This window comes from Alligator mississippiensis, chromosome 14 (genome assembly GCF_030867095.1).
Source record: "Alligator mississippiensis isolate rAllMis1 chromosome 14, rAllMis1, whole genome shotgun sequence".
NCBI lineage: Eukaryota > Metazoa > Chordata > Crocodylia > Alligatoridae > Alligator > Alligator mississippiensis.
In genome coordinates, this window is record NC_081837.1 from 8,847,478 (window position 1) to 8,863,178 (window position 15,701).

Sequence of the window (15,701 nt, forward strand, 5' to 3'; positions counted from 1 at the left end):
AGAGAACAGCGCTGGCAGAAATTATACACATTTCAAGTCTGCAAAGCTCATCTCAGAAATAAATGGCTATGTCATCAATGGGTGTAAATCAACAGAGTTGCACTAAAGTAATGGAGCCAAGACAGTTTTCACCAGTTGACGATCCAGTGCCTGACTGTGAAGAGGTAAATAATTCTGAACGCTGACACAGCAACAAATTAAGTCTCACACATTCTATGCATTGGGGGTATTGGTTGTAGCTATGTTGCTGTAAGGACTCAGGCAGACAAGATTCTTTGGGTACATGGTATATCTTTTTTTAGAACGACTAAATAATTGGAAAATTTGTTCTTTGCAAGCTTTCAGGCACAAACACCCTTCTTCAGGCATAGGGAGAGTCTGCTCTTGTTTTGTGTTCCCCTGGATGGAACAGAAGCCAATATGCAACATACAGGTTTGTTAAAATGCAAATATGGCAGTGAGGATCAAAAGCCATGGGAGACAATAGGTGAGGTTATCATGTGCCATGAATCCGATGTCTATATTTAGTCCATGATTTTTTGTATCCAGTAGATTTATGAAGTGAAGTTCATAGGTTTGTATGTGAGAGGTGTTTTGTAAAATCCCTTTGAGAATTAGAACTGAGAGACTGGAGAGAGAGTAGTTGTCTTGTAAGTAATATGCACAGCACCCACAGGTAATTGGGTATTTTTGTCTTTGATAGAGTTTTGGTGTGTGTTTATTCTGGTGCATAGCTGTTTGGCTTCTCCTACCTATTTTTCATCAGGGAAATTGGTGCACTTGGTGAGATATATTACATTTCTGCATGTGCAGGTGTAAGATCTAGGAGTAGTGATGGTTCTCTTGTGGGGTGTAGTTATTGTGGGAGTGGTGGAGATGTGTTGGCAGGTTTTACATTTCTTGTAAAATATCTCTCATTCACTAAATGCACTAAATGCCAAAAATCATCAAAGACAAAAATACCCAATTCCCTGTGGGTACACACCCTCTCCAATCTCTTGTAGACCGGACTACAAACTTCACTTCATAAATCTACTGGATACAAAAAATCATGCACTAAATACAGACATTGGATTTATGGCACATTATAACCTGCCTGCCATCCAGTAACCCCAGGTAACCTATCTGCTTTTTACCAGCTATATTCTATCACCAGGTCAACATTTCCTACTCCCCCACCCATTTCACACCTACTGTCTTCCATGGCCTCTGATCCTCACTGCCACACATCTGCATTTTAACAGACCTGCATTTTGCATACTGGCTTCTGTTCCATCCAGGAGAACACCACACACCATCAGGTTCTCCCTATGCCTGAAGAAGGCTGTGGCCGAAAGCTTGCAAAAAACAAATTTTCCAACTATTTAGTTGATCTAATAAAAGATATCACATCTACCCAAAGAACCCTGTCTGCTGATGTCCTATGTAAGCATTCACCCCACATGCTGTTCCTGCCATCATTCCAACTACTTCAGGGAGTTTATCACCACAAGCCAAAATACACTTGCCTAGTTCTTTCACTCCCTTTGCCTAAATAACACACTGACTTAGTACACGTTGTATATCCTCCTCTAGTGCTTGTGCCCACAAAAGAAATTATGAACCTACTATTCTTGCTAATTCTCTAGTTGAAATGGAAGAGGTCCATGCTTTTAGCACTGGAGGTCCTGAATTCAGGCCTCACTAATCCCTGATCTAGATGAGTGCCATTTCACTTGCAGACAGGGACTAGTTTTCTTCATGCTTTTTCCCTACCCTAGTCGCCATTGGAAAGCTAGATTCCATCTCACGCTTTGAAATTGCTCCATATTACACAGTCAGACTGAGGACAAAGTAAAGACTGAAAGTCAGGTGTCCCAATTCCCAGCCGCCTACCTCAAGCCAAGAGAGTGACACCAGCAACATGTTCGTATTAACATAAGCCTAAATTGTTGGTCCTATTAATGTGTCCAAAAGGAAGGGAGAATACACTTAGAATAATTGGAATGACTGTTAAATTTACCTTCCATGGTTGGCCATGTTTAGAAAGAAAACCAAAGAAGGAGCACATATCTGAAAAGAGAAAGCATATTTTTAAAGCTAGAATGAGTCCTTTTAATAGAAACATTTCAGACGCTTTTAGCTATTTTATATACAGTATATGGGATCAGCCTCCCAACTGTGTAACCAGGCACACCTTTCTTCAAACAAAATTCAGTGTTAGAGAGCAATTATTTAATCAGTTAAATCGGGTGCGTTGGCTTAATTTATTTCCAAAGCTACTCACAGGGAAAAAAATTAGAGAGCTGTTAAAAAAAAAAGATTCCCAAACTCCTTTGATAAAAGGTTAAGGGTAATTATTGTCACTTCTGCTTAGCTTCTGCATCAGGGAAATGGAGCTGTTTATGATGCTACATGACCTACTGTTCCATTTGTACTGATTTATACCTGCTTAAGGAGATGCACTGCATGTGAAAGGTTCATTTTGCAGATTCTTCAACCCAAATCATCCTGGTGTTAAATTTGCCCTAAAAACGTTATAGAAAAATGATGCATGCTGGACTGGAATTCTCATGTGTGCCGTTTCATTAAAACAGTGCATTGACAGAAAGAGGGCACATCTCTGGAGCAGCAGATGTCAACTTCAGCATTGGGTTCTCGTTAATACAATTGTGAGTTCTGCATCTAAGACTGCACAAGGCTGATTTTTTTTTTTTAAAGCTTATGGTACCCAAGGAGGAGAAAAAATAAAAATAAAAATATAATGCATTATTTTTTACAGGTTAGCTCATTACTGTAAATTAATGGATGGATTGCCTGGCTAAATTTAACAGATTAAGAGCCTGACACTTAACAATTTTCACACACATACACACCCTATTCCTCCAGCTCCCACTATTCCCTGAAAAAAAAATGGAGCAAATATTTTTCAGTTTTCAGGAATGGAAGAGGCTAGAATCAAATCATAAACCAGCTGCAAAAGACGCCCTCCAAACCTCTACACCTTTCCAGGCAGTATTGCTGATCAAGATTAATGACTCACTATATTCTTTCTAATGACTGTCTATTCCACAACTGACATTTTGTTAAACTACAGCAACTGACATATCCTCAGGGACCTTCTAATGATCAATTAAATTTGTAAGCTGTGGTTGCTGAACTTCATCCTAGGAAGACTGGCAGAGGAAGAGCATCAAGACAACAAGCAAGACAATCAGAAGTTTAAAACAACAGTCTCATTGTATTTTGTTCTGGGGAAAGGAGAGCTCTCTAAAGGCACCATTTCTAGACTACATGAACATTTAAAATGGACTGTTGAGTTACCTTAACAAACAACATCAAGGCATGAAACCAACATGCTGGTCTCTCAAGTTTTAAAGCCGGAACATGTCTAAAATGGACTCACTCAAAGAGAGAGAGGTCCAAAGTGTAGATTTTGTTAACAAATTCAAGATATTTCAAAATCCAAAGGAATTTTACCACTGAACCACCAATGCTTCAAATGGAGGCGTTCCCTCGAGTCAGACATAGGCCAGAATGCCAACATAGGCCAGAAAGTTAAGAATACAATGCTCAAGTGAAGCTACAGAGGGTGCTTTAGCATCCAGTTCTGCTGGCCACAGTGATACATCGCTGAAATGGATGCATCAATTTGTAGAGCAAGGTTCTTTGTGAATAGACTCAATATAGGCAGAAGTATTGGAATCTGACACTTATAAGCCAGAATGTAGTTAAGCATGTTGTTGTCCAAGAGCAGGTCTAAACCCCAATTTTGCAGAAAGATCCCTGAATCTATTAACAGCCCATCACTCAGGATCTGCAAAGTTATATACATGAACAATACTTGTAATGATTCTACAATACTTATATAATATGGGCTGTCTAGGTCTTTGTAACAATCAAGGCCACAGGGTTTAAGCAGCCGTGAAACAGAGTAAATGCCATAAACTGTCTTAATAAACTACACATAAGTTATCACTCTCTTAACTCATACCATGGCCCTTTTTACCACTGTGATTCCTCTTCACCGTGTGTTCTTTGAACAGTCCTGTTCAGGTGATTCCCTGCAACATCTTGCAACTAGTCATCATACCTCTGGCAGAATGGGGAAAACTTGCCACATACAAAATGAACATTGGTCCTCTCTATTAATAGCAGTCTGGAAATATGAGGTTCTTCACCTCTCTTCTCCCAGTATTTGGATATCACCCATCTGTACAAGTGGTATATTTTATATGCCCCATTGCAACAAAAAAGAAACCCAAAAAAACTGCTCATTATGTATCTGGGTTGAAATAAGAGCAACTTATAGAATACTATTTCCAAAACTTGATATTTCTAATTTTGAACTCCATAGTAGCAGAGCTGCTGCTGCGAGGAATTCAGAGGACTGGCATAGAGTGAAGTCTGATGATGATGATCCTGCTGTGCCAATTGTTCTATAAGAACATGTTCCCGCTGTGAAAGCGGCTCTTCTGGCTCACATGCATGACTGAACTTCCAGAATGATCATGATATTATTGTCTATGTGTCTAGTAAGCCACATGGAAGCTGTGAGGTCCTGAATCATGGACCCAGGAGTGTCACAAGAATAAAAGATCTAGAGCCATCCAATTTAACTTGTCAAACAATCATTCTTTGAACCAGATTATGTCCCATTTACATTGCACTTAGGTAATCATGGTAATATTTTGAAATACCAAATGTGGCTTATGAATTGTTAGCATGAGTCATAATGAGCTCCCTCAGGCAGGGACTGACTTTTGGATGTGTGTGTAGATTGCCTAGCACAATGGAGGTCTGATCCTCAGCTGGAGCCTTGAGGTGCTCATCTCAGATGAATAATATATAATACCATAATAACTAAGGAAGGTTAAATCAAAAGACGTGCAATAAAGCTGGCATTTTCAAAAGGAGACTGAGTTAAGTGTCTATACTCCATTGAAAGTCAGTGGATATGGTAACTGCATCTGGATTTCAAAACATGACCATGGCTACAGATAGAGATAGGGGTCGGGGATTTTTGAGAGCTTCTAAGCAAGTGCCTATCTGTATCTTTGGGTGTGTAACTACCTTTGAAAAATCTGGGCCTGCACTCCTTTAGGGCTCTTCCAAAATCTCTAAAGTGTCATTGTAATGGCCGTCTTTTGGCAAGAAAGGAAGTGTATGGCTGCATCCATACCAAACTGGCATTGGAAGTTCTGTCAAATCATAATCATGGAGTTATCACGCTGCCTTCAGGATAGATACCGTTCAGTTTGCGCAGACTGGCCTCTCTAGCCTTTGCCTACTGCCTCTGCCATTAAAATTGCAGACTGTGTGAAAGTTCTCAATTGCTCTCGTTATACAGTGCAACCCCTTGTTTAAATGGCCAGAAAAAGAGCAGTTCTTACCACATGCATATGCCCCCACTTAACACAACAGATCTCTTATCCATTGCACTTCAAGCACCTTTTCATTATCTCCATTCTACAAGTTGGGAAACTGAGACAGGTGTCTACTGTTTCAACTTCATTCACACAGCCATTTATTGACAAAACCAGGAGAAAGCACCCAGGTTATTTTATTTCAAGTCTGGCACCCTGCCTCCTCATATTCATATCCACATGTGGGAGGAAGGGGAGGCACACAATTTGACCCGAATTAATGGTTTCAATATTCACATGATGTTCACATACCCTCCCCCAACCAGCAGAACAGCACAGAGCATGTCTGCCAGATTGTTTTTGATGGGAAAGACAGGTCATCAGGAGCGGAAACCTAGAACATGGTTTGTCTATGGATCTACAGACCTGATACTTGATGCTACATTAGGGATAGGGGGAACCAATAATGCTATATCAGAAAGAGACTGTAACACAATGAACATAAAAGAACAAACCTCCTACTAAAATTCTGTTACAACCATCCCCTGAAGTCAAGCAGAGTCTTTCCACTCGCTTCAATGAGCTCTGAATCAGACCTTGGGGAGGTTATGATCAGCAACCCCCACCAATGCAACTTGAGGGTGCTCCATATCTTGCAAGATCGGGTCTTAAACAAACTTTAAAAGGTTGGGATGGAGCATGGCCCCCAAACCATCACTTCAGCCGGGATGATACCCTAAAACAAAGATTTTATTTGGTTGTATGCCTTTACTATGTAAGACTTTTTCAGTATCTAACAAACAGTGAATGAGGCACCTGCCATACTGTATTATTAAGAACAAAGGAGCTGCCATCTTATATTTCCTTCATCTGGAGACAGTATTTCTGTGTCAGCAATAGACAATATTCCTGCACAGTCTTTTTCTGTGTACTATTACATATCTGGAACTGAACCATATAGTGGGAGCTTGGAACCGTTTCCTTCTGGCAGCCTCAGCCACATTACAGATGTACTGAAATGCATTTTGATGAAACACTGGAAGGAGGACAACTTCAATACTTAACAATAGCAAGAGTCTAGGCAAGCCCCTATTTTTCAGAAACCTGTCTGCAAGCTTCTCATCCATCAATAGCCAGTTATACAAGGCTCTCTAGGCTTCCAGCACGGTAAAAAGGAGGAGAGGTCAAAACTGTCAGCCTCAGTTTTCACTTCTGCCTGAGCTATTAATTCATCAGGAGCTATCAAGAGGAGGCATAGCCAAACGGTCACAGTGGTAGACAGGACTTGATTCCCAGGTTTGATTCCCTGGTCCAATGAAGACTGACCATGAGTAATCACAAATCTGCCACTTGGGGTCAGGTCCAGCAAGATGTTTAGGTGCCTAGCTCCTACTTAGATGCTTAAAATCCCATTTTCAGGGTTGTTGATTGTAGCCGTGCTGGTCTAGGGACATAGGCAGGCAAGGTTCTTTGGGTAGATGTAGTATCTTTTATTAGACTGACTAAATAATTGGAAAAAATGTTCTTTGCAAGCTTTTGGGCACAAACGCAGACTGTGCAGTCTCCCTATGTCTGAAGAAGGACATATGTGCCCAAAAGCTCACAAAGAACATTTTTGCCAACTATTTTTTGGTCTAATAAAATATATCACATCTACCCAAAGAATCTTGCCTGCTTAAAATCCCATTGAATTCAAAGATGAATTTAGCACCTTGCCCATTACTCTATCTGTTTCTTCATGCATCATAGGAAGTAATAGCATTGCACAAGCATGTTATGAGGATAAATACATGAAAGATGAAGAAATGCTGTGATACTATGGTAAAGGGGAGATTGATTATAAGAATAAATTGAACACAGCTAATTGATATCACACTTCAAACAACAGGGAAGGGAGAGGAAATTACAGTGCTGGAATAATGAAGTACTAGAGGCTCTAGTAGATGCCCCCAAGGTTTGGTTTGGGAGTACAGCAGGTAGAGAAGTGGACTGCAGGAGCAAAAAGGAAGAGAGTCAGATAGCAACATCTCTTTAGAAACATCTCATCAAGTCCATTGGATTAGCTGCATGGGCTTTAATGTACCCTTTAACTAATGAGCAGGGAGCTCCAGATCCACGTAGTGGGGCAAGCCAGATCATTCAGTAACTAAAGTTTACACTAGTGCTAAAGGTTTACATTATACTGGGGTGTGTGTGCATGTGCTAAAGGCAATTTAAGCCAAATTCCAGATAACAAACAGGAGATTTGCTTCTGGGTCAGATGGTCTGGATCTGCCAGAAAACAGAGCTCTTTCTCTGAAGACCTCACTTGTTTGGCCAAATGTGTGACCTCCCAGCTCTAATGTGCAACCAAAACAGGTAGATTACTAGTGTCAGGGAAAAGTTGTTTTAAACACTGTTATGGAAACCAGTGATGCAAAACAGGGCATGCACATACAATGCTGATTCAACTGGTCACCAAATCACAGGGAAAAGATCCAGAAAGGTACATCTATACCCGAGCAAGATCTTTAGGTTTGATAGCATACTGGTTGATGCTTTGTTCTGGCCAGAGATGCCACACAGCTTTTCATTCTGAAGCGTCATTGTGCAAAAGAGAAACGATCATCTTTTTGTTTGGAGTCTGTGCAGGGCATATTGCTATGAGGTCTAGTCCATCACCAGGGCTCCTGACCATCAGTACAAAACACGCAATAAATTTAAGCTCTCCCAACCATTTTTATCCATTTTGTCCACCTGCTGCCCTCTAAGTGAGTCTGTCTCTTAAGTAGTCATCTTGCTTTCAGCAAACGCAGTCCCTCTGCTTGTTTAACAGCTTCAACAGCACTGTTTTTGGTCTTACTCAAAAGTACTACCTGGTACAATTGTTTGGGTTCCACACAAGGCAGCTCTGGCTCAGGTGAGGCAGAAATCCTCCACATTTAAAACTTCCCCCCTTTTAGCCTGTGAGTGGACACAATTTTGCTATCCCAATGCTCCTAGTATTTCTTAGTTTAAAACAGGGATGTCAAACCGTGATGCTACAGTTAACAGTGTAAACAATGTGCTGGCATACATGCATCAATGCATCTCAAGCAAAACTAAGGAAGTGATTCTCCTGTTGTGCTCGGCATTGGTGAAGCTGCAGCTGGAGGACTGCGCCCAGTTCTGGGCACCACTCTTCAAGAAGTATGTGAAGAAGCTCAAGGGAGTGCAGAGAAGAGCTACTTGTAAGATTAGAGGCCTGAAGAGCAAGCCATATGATGAAACGCTGACAGATATGAGACTGTTCAGCCTACAAAAGAGAAGACTTTGGGGGGATTTGGTGGCAGCTTACAAATATATCGGGAGGGGGTGGGGGGTGGAAATCAGGGGCTAGGCGAACAACTATTCACCAAAGCGCCCCAGGGAAAAACCAGGAGCAACAGTCAGAGTCCTAGAAGAAGGTTTCAGACTAGATATAAGAAAAACATCTTCACCATTCGTGTGACCAGACTCTGGGACAGACTCCCAGCAGCAGTGGTGCAGGCACCTACGCTGGAGATCTTCAAAAGAAGACTGGACGCACACCTTACTGGGGTTATTTGACTCCAGCAGTTTTTCCTGCCCAGAGTAGGGAGGCTGGACCTGATGATCTCATGAGGTCCCTCCTCATGAGCTTGAGGTGCTGCCACAGTAGGGGGCATGCAGAAATGGCAGCTCCATGTCCAACATGGGGCACACGATGGTGGATGGAGCCACTGCCACACGCTGCAGGTCAGAGCTGGAGCTGCCGTCACTGCATGCTCTAGTCCAGAGCTGGAACTGCCACTTCTGCTGTGACTCCCTTGTGCCTTGGTCCAGATCTGGCCCTCAAGGAGCCCTGCAGTCCAGATCCATCCCAGGGCACTTGGTGAGTTCGCCACCCCTGTGTTCAAGCTAGCGACTGAAATTACCATTGCTCCTGTATACCCAGCAGTCATTTACACTGTGTCATTCTAATGTAGTAACCTCTTATGACCATTGTGCATGGGATAAGATAAATGACTACACAAAATGAAGGGCAAAACAGAGATCTGAACAAATGAGATCTTTTCGTCCATAAATAATCTCCCCACATATAGAAGAGAAGACTTCCTCCTCTTGTGTTTCTCTCTCAGTATCTTTTCCATTGGAATAAAATTACAAAACCTACAGTTTTGTTTTGCTTTGCTTTTTAATCAACTCGATATCATCAGACACAAATAAATCACCAGCATAAGGAGAGGATAAATCATATATGAAAACAAAAGCATCTAATAAGCCTAAACCCAGCTCTCCTGACTGGAAAGCTAAATATGAAATCAATTCAAACAAATTCTGCAAGTGCTGTTTTGAGGATCCCTGAATGTGCACTGGCCAAAAGAAAAATAATTCAATTACCTCTGCATGTGCTACTTGATTTGTTTAGATCTCCTCACTTGATCTATGGTTTTATTCAGTTCTTGAAGGTGTATTTAAGAGTACTGCTTTTAAACCTCTCTCACTTAATAGGCAAATAAACTGCAGTGCAGTAAGTTAAACATTTTAATGAGAGTTTGCATACTTCCTTGCAGCAATTTCTTAACTGTTAAACCATAGACCAACATTTGTGTGTGCATTTAAACAACCACACAATTCCACTGTAGAGACAAATGTAGCTAAATGGTGAGTAAAGCAGTGCGTGTGTGTGCATGTTTGAGAAGAGTTGCCAAGTATTGTAATAAGTCCATGCCAAATCTCCATGGTTGTCACTGCTAAACACAATGGCTGCTCAGAATTAATAGCACCTGTAGGGATAAGAGTTAGATTCTCCAATGCAAGAAAAACTTGCACAGACACCTACCAAAGAATTAAATAAGGATCTCCATTAGCAAGTGAAGAACCATGCCACATAGTTGAATAGTTTTGGTTCAGTGGAAACATCACTTGCACTTGGTGTCAGGAAATCTGGATTTTTATTCCTAGTTCTTGCTACTGAAGTGCTGAGTGGCAAAGGGTTTTCCTACTGCTGTTTTCCCCCTGCAGTTTTCCCCGTCTGGTATACTTGACTGTTCCCTGAACTGGTAGAGGCAGGGAATGTCTCTCAGTTGCTGGTCAAAGCCTGTAAGAATAAGGCTCCGATCCCAGCTGGGACCCCAATACCCCTACTATAATAGGAGTAATAAAGAGAAGGCAGTGGTAAGTAAACACAGTAGGCAATTCATTATATGGTCAATAATCAAAAACTTGTTGGCATTTAAGAGAATTCTTTTTTTTTCCTGATCAGTAAATATCTACCATCATTATTTTCACTCTGAAGATTGTATGATAGGCCCCTAGCACACATTCATTTAAAGGCACCATGGGATCTGATCTCTGATGCCAGTAATTGCACCTCCTGCTGTGCCACACATTCATAGCAGGAGGCATGATTTTGGGATCAGATCCCAATCATGCCCTTTCAACTTGCTATGGCAGGAAGAGCCTGGGATCATTATCATGGGCTCCCCCGCCCTAGCAAGTTGAAAGCTAGGTTCCTACAGCCCAGTGTGGCCTATGAGTATGCTAGGACTGGGGCCGGCCCTAGGGTAACCCCAGACATCCTACAAATTCAATTTAAGGTGCCAAGCAAAGTATCCATAAAACTGTTCTATGATTCTATGATAAGAACACATTTTTTATGGCTGGTTTGCTATTTTATGATGCTTTAAATTGAGTGCATACATAGCACCCTTGCCATTTATGCTGCAATTAACACATTAATCATGGCATAAAAGTAATATATAGAGGAGCCCATGCTTACATATCAGTTTCTTATTAAAGAAAAATCACTTAATAAATAATAATAATTTCAACCTCTTACATAATGATCATTTGCCAATCAAGACAAGATAACCATTACTTGGAAGTTATTTAACATGAGAGAACGGTCTTATTGCGTATTAACTCTGATTTCAAGTGGTACCAAGGGCAGAACATGGGAATTTACTCCTCCTCTTTTATGCAGACTGCAGTCCAGTCTTAGAAGGAGCTTCCTTGCATTGATAAGACTAATAAGCACTGACCTCCCTGGGGATAAAACTCTGTAGTTCTATGCAGCCTTGATATGGTATCTGAATGCTGTAAATGTTCATCTAAGCAGAAGTTACGATAAAAGGTTACAATGTCAGGCAAAGCAATAAAAGGCAAATGGCCTTTTACAGACTATATGAAACACCATATAGTCCAGGTTTGGGGAGTGTCCCAAACTACCGGGAACAGAGATGCCTAAGCAGATATTTTGGTGCTGCCAGCCAGACAGCAAATGAAGTATGTGCAGGTTTTACTGAGGTGCCTGTCAGCCCCCCCTGCAGTCAGTCATGGGTTCCATCTTCTGGGCAATGCAAAAAAGTGGTCTGTTATTTAAATGCCACAGTGGTCCCTCACACTCCCACCTCTTTGGCATCTCCATTTAGGTACACTAGAGGCAAAGCCAGAATCAAGCGACCTTAGACAGAGTCCAAGATATGGGTCCCTCCTTCCTGCCACCCAAATACTGGATGACTTACACCAGTAATTCTCAACCTTGTCAGACTCAAGGCACCCCCTGATACACTCACGACTGCCATCCAAAAATGCCAGCTCCTAGTTTTTATTCATTTTTTTGACTAGAGAAATGAAATAGAGCAATTTTTGCTGGAAAAACTCAAAAAAGACCACAATAGGTCCAGATGTTTTTACCACTATGAATGCAATCTCTGAGTTTAGCTTGTGAATCATGTTTGCACAGCTAACATGGTGCAGCACCTTTGAAAGGATTTCAAGGCAGCCCAGGGTGCCTCAGGACTCCAAGTAAGAATCACTGACTTCCACTAGCTCCACCTCTTGGAGCTTCCACCATGCCCTGGGATCTTGGGCAACTGCCCTCCTTTCTTAGCCCTGGTAACAGCTCTGAGCAGGGACCAGGATTTGTTAGTGATCCTCTCAACATCAGTAAAATGAGCATCATTATCCTCATCACCTGGACAGCAAAACTGGGAACCAGCGATCTACAGCCACGCAGCAAGCAAGCAAGCAACAGAAGAGGCTGCTGGAGCCTCGAGTCCTGCATCCCAATCTCAGATTCTCTTCATTGCCATACACAATCTCATAATAAATAAATAATAAAATTCAGTCTTTTGGCACATTCTGAGATGTCTTATCCAAGGCATTCATATAACTCGCGCACAAAGGTGCTTGCGTCTTGTCCAGTCTCGCCCACCTAAAAGTTGTTCCTTCCTTTTTCCTAAATCTGTCTTTCTAGAAAGAGCCTAAAAATATATAGTTTGTCTTTTCAAAATACAGTAGAAAAATAATTGTGCCTGCACAAAAAGAGGCACTCATTCAGTTACTCACTAACCATAACTTTTCTTGTCATTTTGCAATCAAACTATACATGCAAAAACAAAACAAAACAGCCCTGCCCCAAAAAACCTGTCTACTTTGACTAAGTAATCCCATGCCAGTGTAGATGTTCTTTCTCCTGCTCATCACATCTGACTGTGAAATGATCCCGGATAACAGCCTTGCTTTCTCTCCCTTCCAACTTCCCATCCGAATACAGTCAATCCTGATGCCTTTCCTGTCCCCCTTGCCACGCCATCCTTTCCATCCGGCCCTGCAGTAACACAGGTGCAAGCAACTTCATGAACAGGCAGATTGTTAAATGCAGGCCACCTTCCAGGTTGATGATCTGCATCCAAGGCATCTGCTCTTCCAACAGCCTTTTAGCCTTTCATGTGACCGAGTGAGTTTGTTTTTCAGATGCAATTGTTTTCTTCCATTTTCATTTTGTGCAAATCATTTATTGACAGAGCTAATTATGCTAAGCGTGACCACTGTTTACTCACAGTCTCTCCTTCTCTTGCTTTGATAGCAAGTGATAATGCATTTTGCGAAGCTGAGGTGCCCTCACACATCTTGACCACAAAAGACAGCATCAACAATTCATGGACACTGGGAAATTATTTCCTCCTGAATGACATATACACACAGCAAGTCTTAAAGAACTAAAGCATAAATGCTAACTTTTCCACAGAATTTTGCCAATTATCCGATCAGATGCATTTGTATAGCCCCATGATAGAGTCCCACAGGCTTGCTTAATGCCCCATCAAGCCTGTTTTTTGAGAGGAAAGCAAGCAATTAATTCAGTCTAAGTCACTGCATGGAACATGAGGATTTTGTCCCACTTTGTGGAGGTTGATTCCCACTTGCTCTGTGTTAGCTGAATTTCACATGTCTGTATAAAGCACAAAGCTAATAGAGATGTGCAATGAAGGCATTTTTTTTGCTTTTATTTTGCAATGCCCCCTTCTGCCATCTACTGTTCCATAAACTGGTTGTGATTGAAATGACCAGCCTTATTGCTTCTCACTGGAAAGCAGCTCTAGGTTATTATACAAACAAGTTAGAGAGATGGGGGGGGAGGGGGTGGGGGGCAGGCTGGGAGAGAAAATTCTTGAAACAATGAAACTAATTGAACATATTTCAAAGATCACTGTATAAATAAAGTTTTTAAAAGAAACAACTCTAGACATTGGAATCAGCTTCCATGAGGCTATTCTATTCCCTTATGGAATAGATCACTCGTGTGATCAGATTTGGTGATTTTAGCTTTTGCCCCGCCAACTTAATACAAGAACTATTCTTTGGGGTAGAACACTAGAGTCCATCAGTTTTTTCTCTTGGTGTCCACACCAAAGCCCCTAGAAGTCATCTTCAGAAAGCACTTAAATGTGTCTCGTGTGCTTTAATTTACTTTCATTCAGCAACACTCTGAAAAGCATTTAAGTCTCAGTGGGTGTGTCTATGAGACACTTTACTGTGCATGGCTAAACTAACACGCAGTAAAGTGTCACCATCTACACATGTGCAGCAATTACTGTGCATTAAATTAGTCTAATGCACCATTTGCTAGTACTAATATATATAGATACTAGAAAAACAGCATATTAGCTAATGCACAGTAGCACACATGTAGACACTGACCGGGAACAAATTGCTCCTGGTCAGCCAAGGCAGCAGGGGACCACAATGCCTGGCTAAGCTCCTGAGCTTGTGAGGGCAGGAAGGAGCTGTTCCGGCTCTGAGGTCCACTTCTGGCAGGGGCCAGGATGGCTCCCTCCCAGTGGCAGGGAGAGTGGGGCTGGCCCCAAACCCAGGGAGGTTGTGGAAGCTGTCCCAGAAGCTCAACACCATTCCCTGGGGCTCAGGGCCAGCCCCACTCTCCTCGCAGCTGGGAGGGAGCTACCCCTGGAGCTGGGACAGCTCCCCCCACTCCTCCCCAGGGCTTGGGGCAAGCCCCATACCCCCTACCAGCCTGGGGCTGCTCCTGTTCCCCCTGTCAGCCCAGGCCTGGCACCCAGGGGAGTCTGGAGTTTCCCCTGGCTACTGCAGGGGGGCAGAGCAGGGCAGGAGCAGCCCTGGATTGGGCTGCTCCTGTCTGGCGCAATTTGTTCTCAACATGGGCATATGTGTAGACGTGCGCTTGGTACTGCTTTAATGAGCCTGAATTTTCCATGCAGAAAATTCAAGCAAGTTAACTGCATGCATAGACGTGCCCGTTGAATTTTGTTGCTGCCTGCCCTTTTCAGCTTCTTCTCCCTTTCCCACCCTAACTGAATTGCCCATTTGTTCAGTCCCTGAGCAATTTATCTTCCTTACTTTGCCCAGTTTTGTAGATTTCCGCATCTAAATTACAAGACCCCAGATTTCCACATACGTTGAAAACCTACACTTGATATTCTTGAAAGACAGAAATGAGCATGTTCTGTTCTTCGCAGTTTCTCCCCAAGCCCATATTGCATTTTGATATTTTACCTCCTGCTACTTCAAATTGAAGCCTGCTTCAAGATTTCAGTGCTTCATACTTTTTCCTTTGGTGTCTTTTGCATATATCCTCATAAAGTTTAATCTGCCCAATGTACAGCTATATTATTAGTATATAATATTACAGCTATATTATTAGTATTATTACCCTGTTGTCAGCAGCAAGATATTATATGCATAAGCCAAATATATTTCATAGATTCCACAGACATTAGGGCTGGAAGGGACCTTGGAAGATCTTCGAGTCCAGCCCCCTGCCCCAGGGGCAGGAAGTCAGCAGGGGTCATAGGATCCCAGCAAGATAAACATCCAAATGAGATGGGAATAAATCAAAAAAAGGAAAAGAAAAACTGCCTCAGTTGTTGCCAATTAATTCCATCTCTCATAGACTGCATTTCTACAGCTGCTTCTTAAGGCTTAGCCAGCCACTGAATATACTCCCTTCTCTCTCTCTGATTCTCTAAAAATATGCCAAGACTGGTATACTCTTTTTTTAGATGAGCACCCTCCTGGGAATATCCAGCACTACATTCTGGAGATGCCTCTATA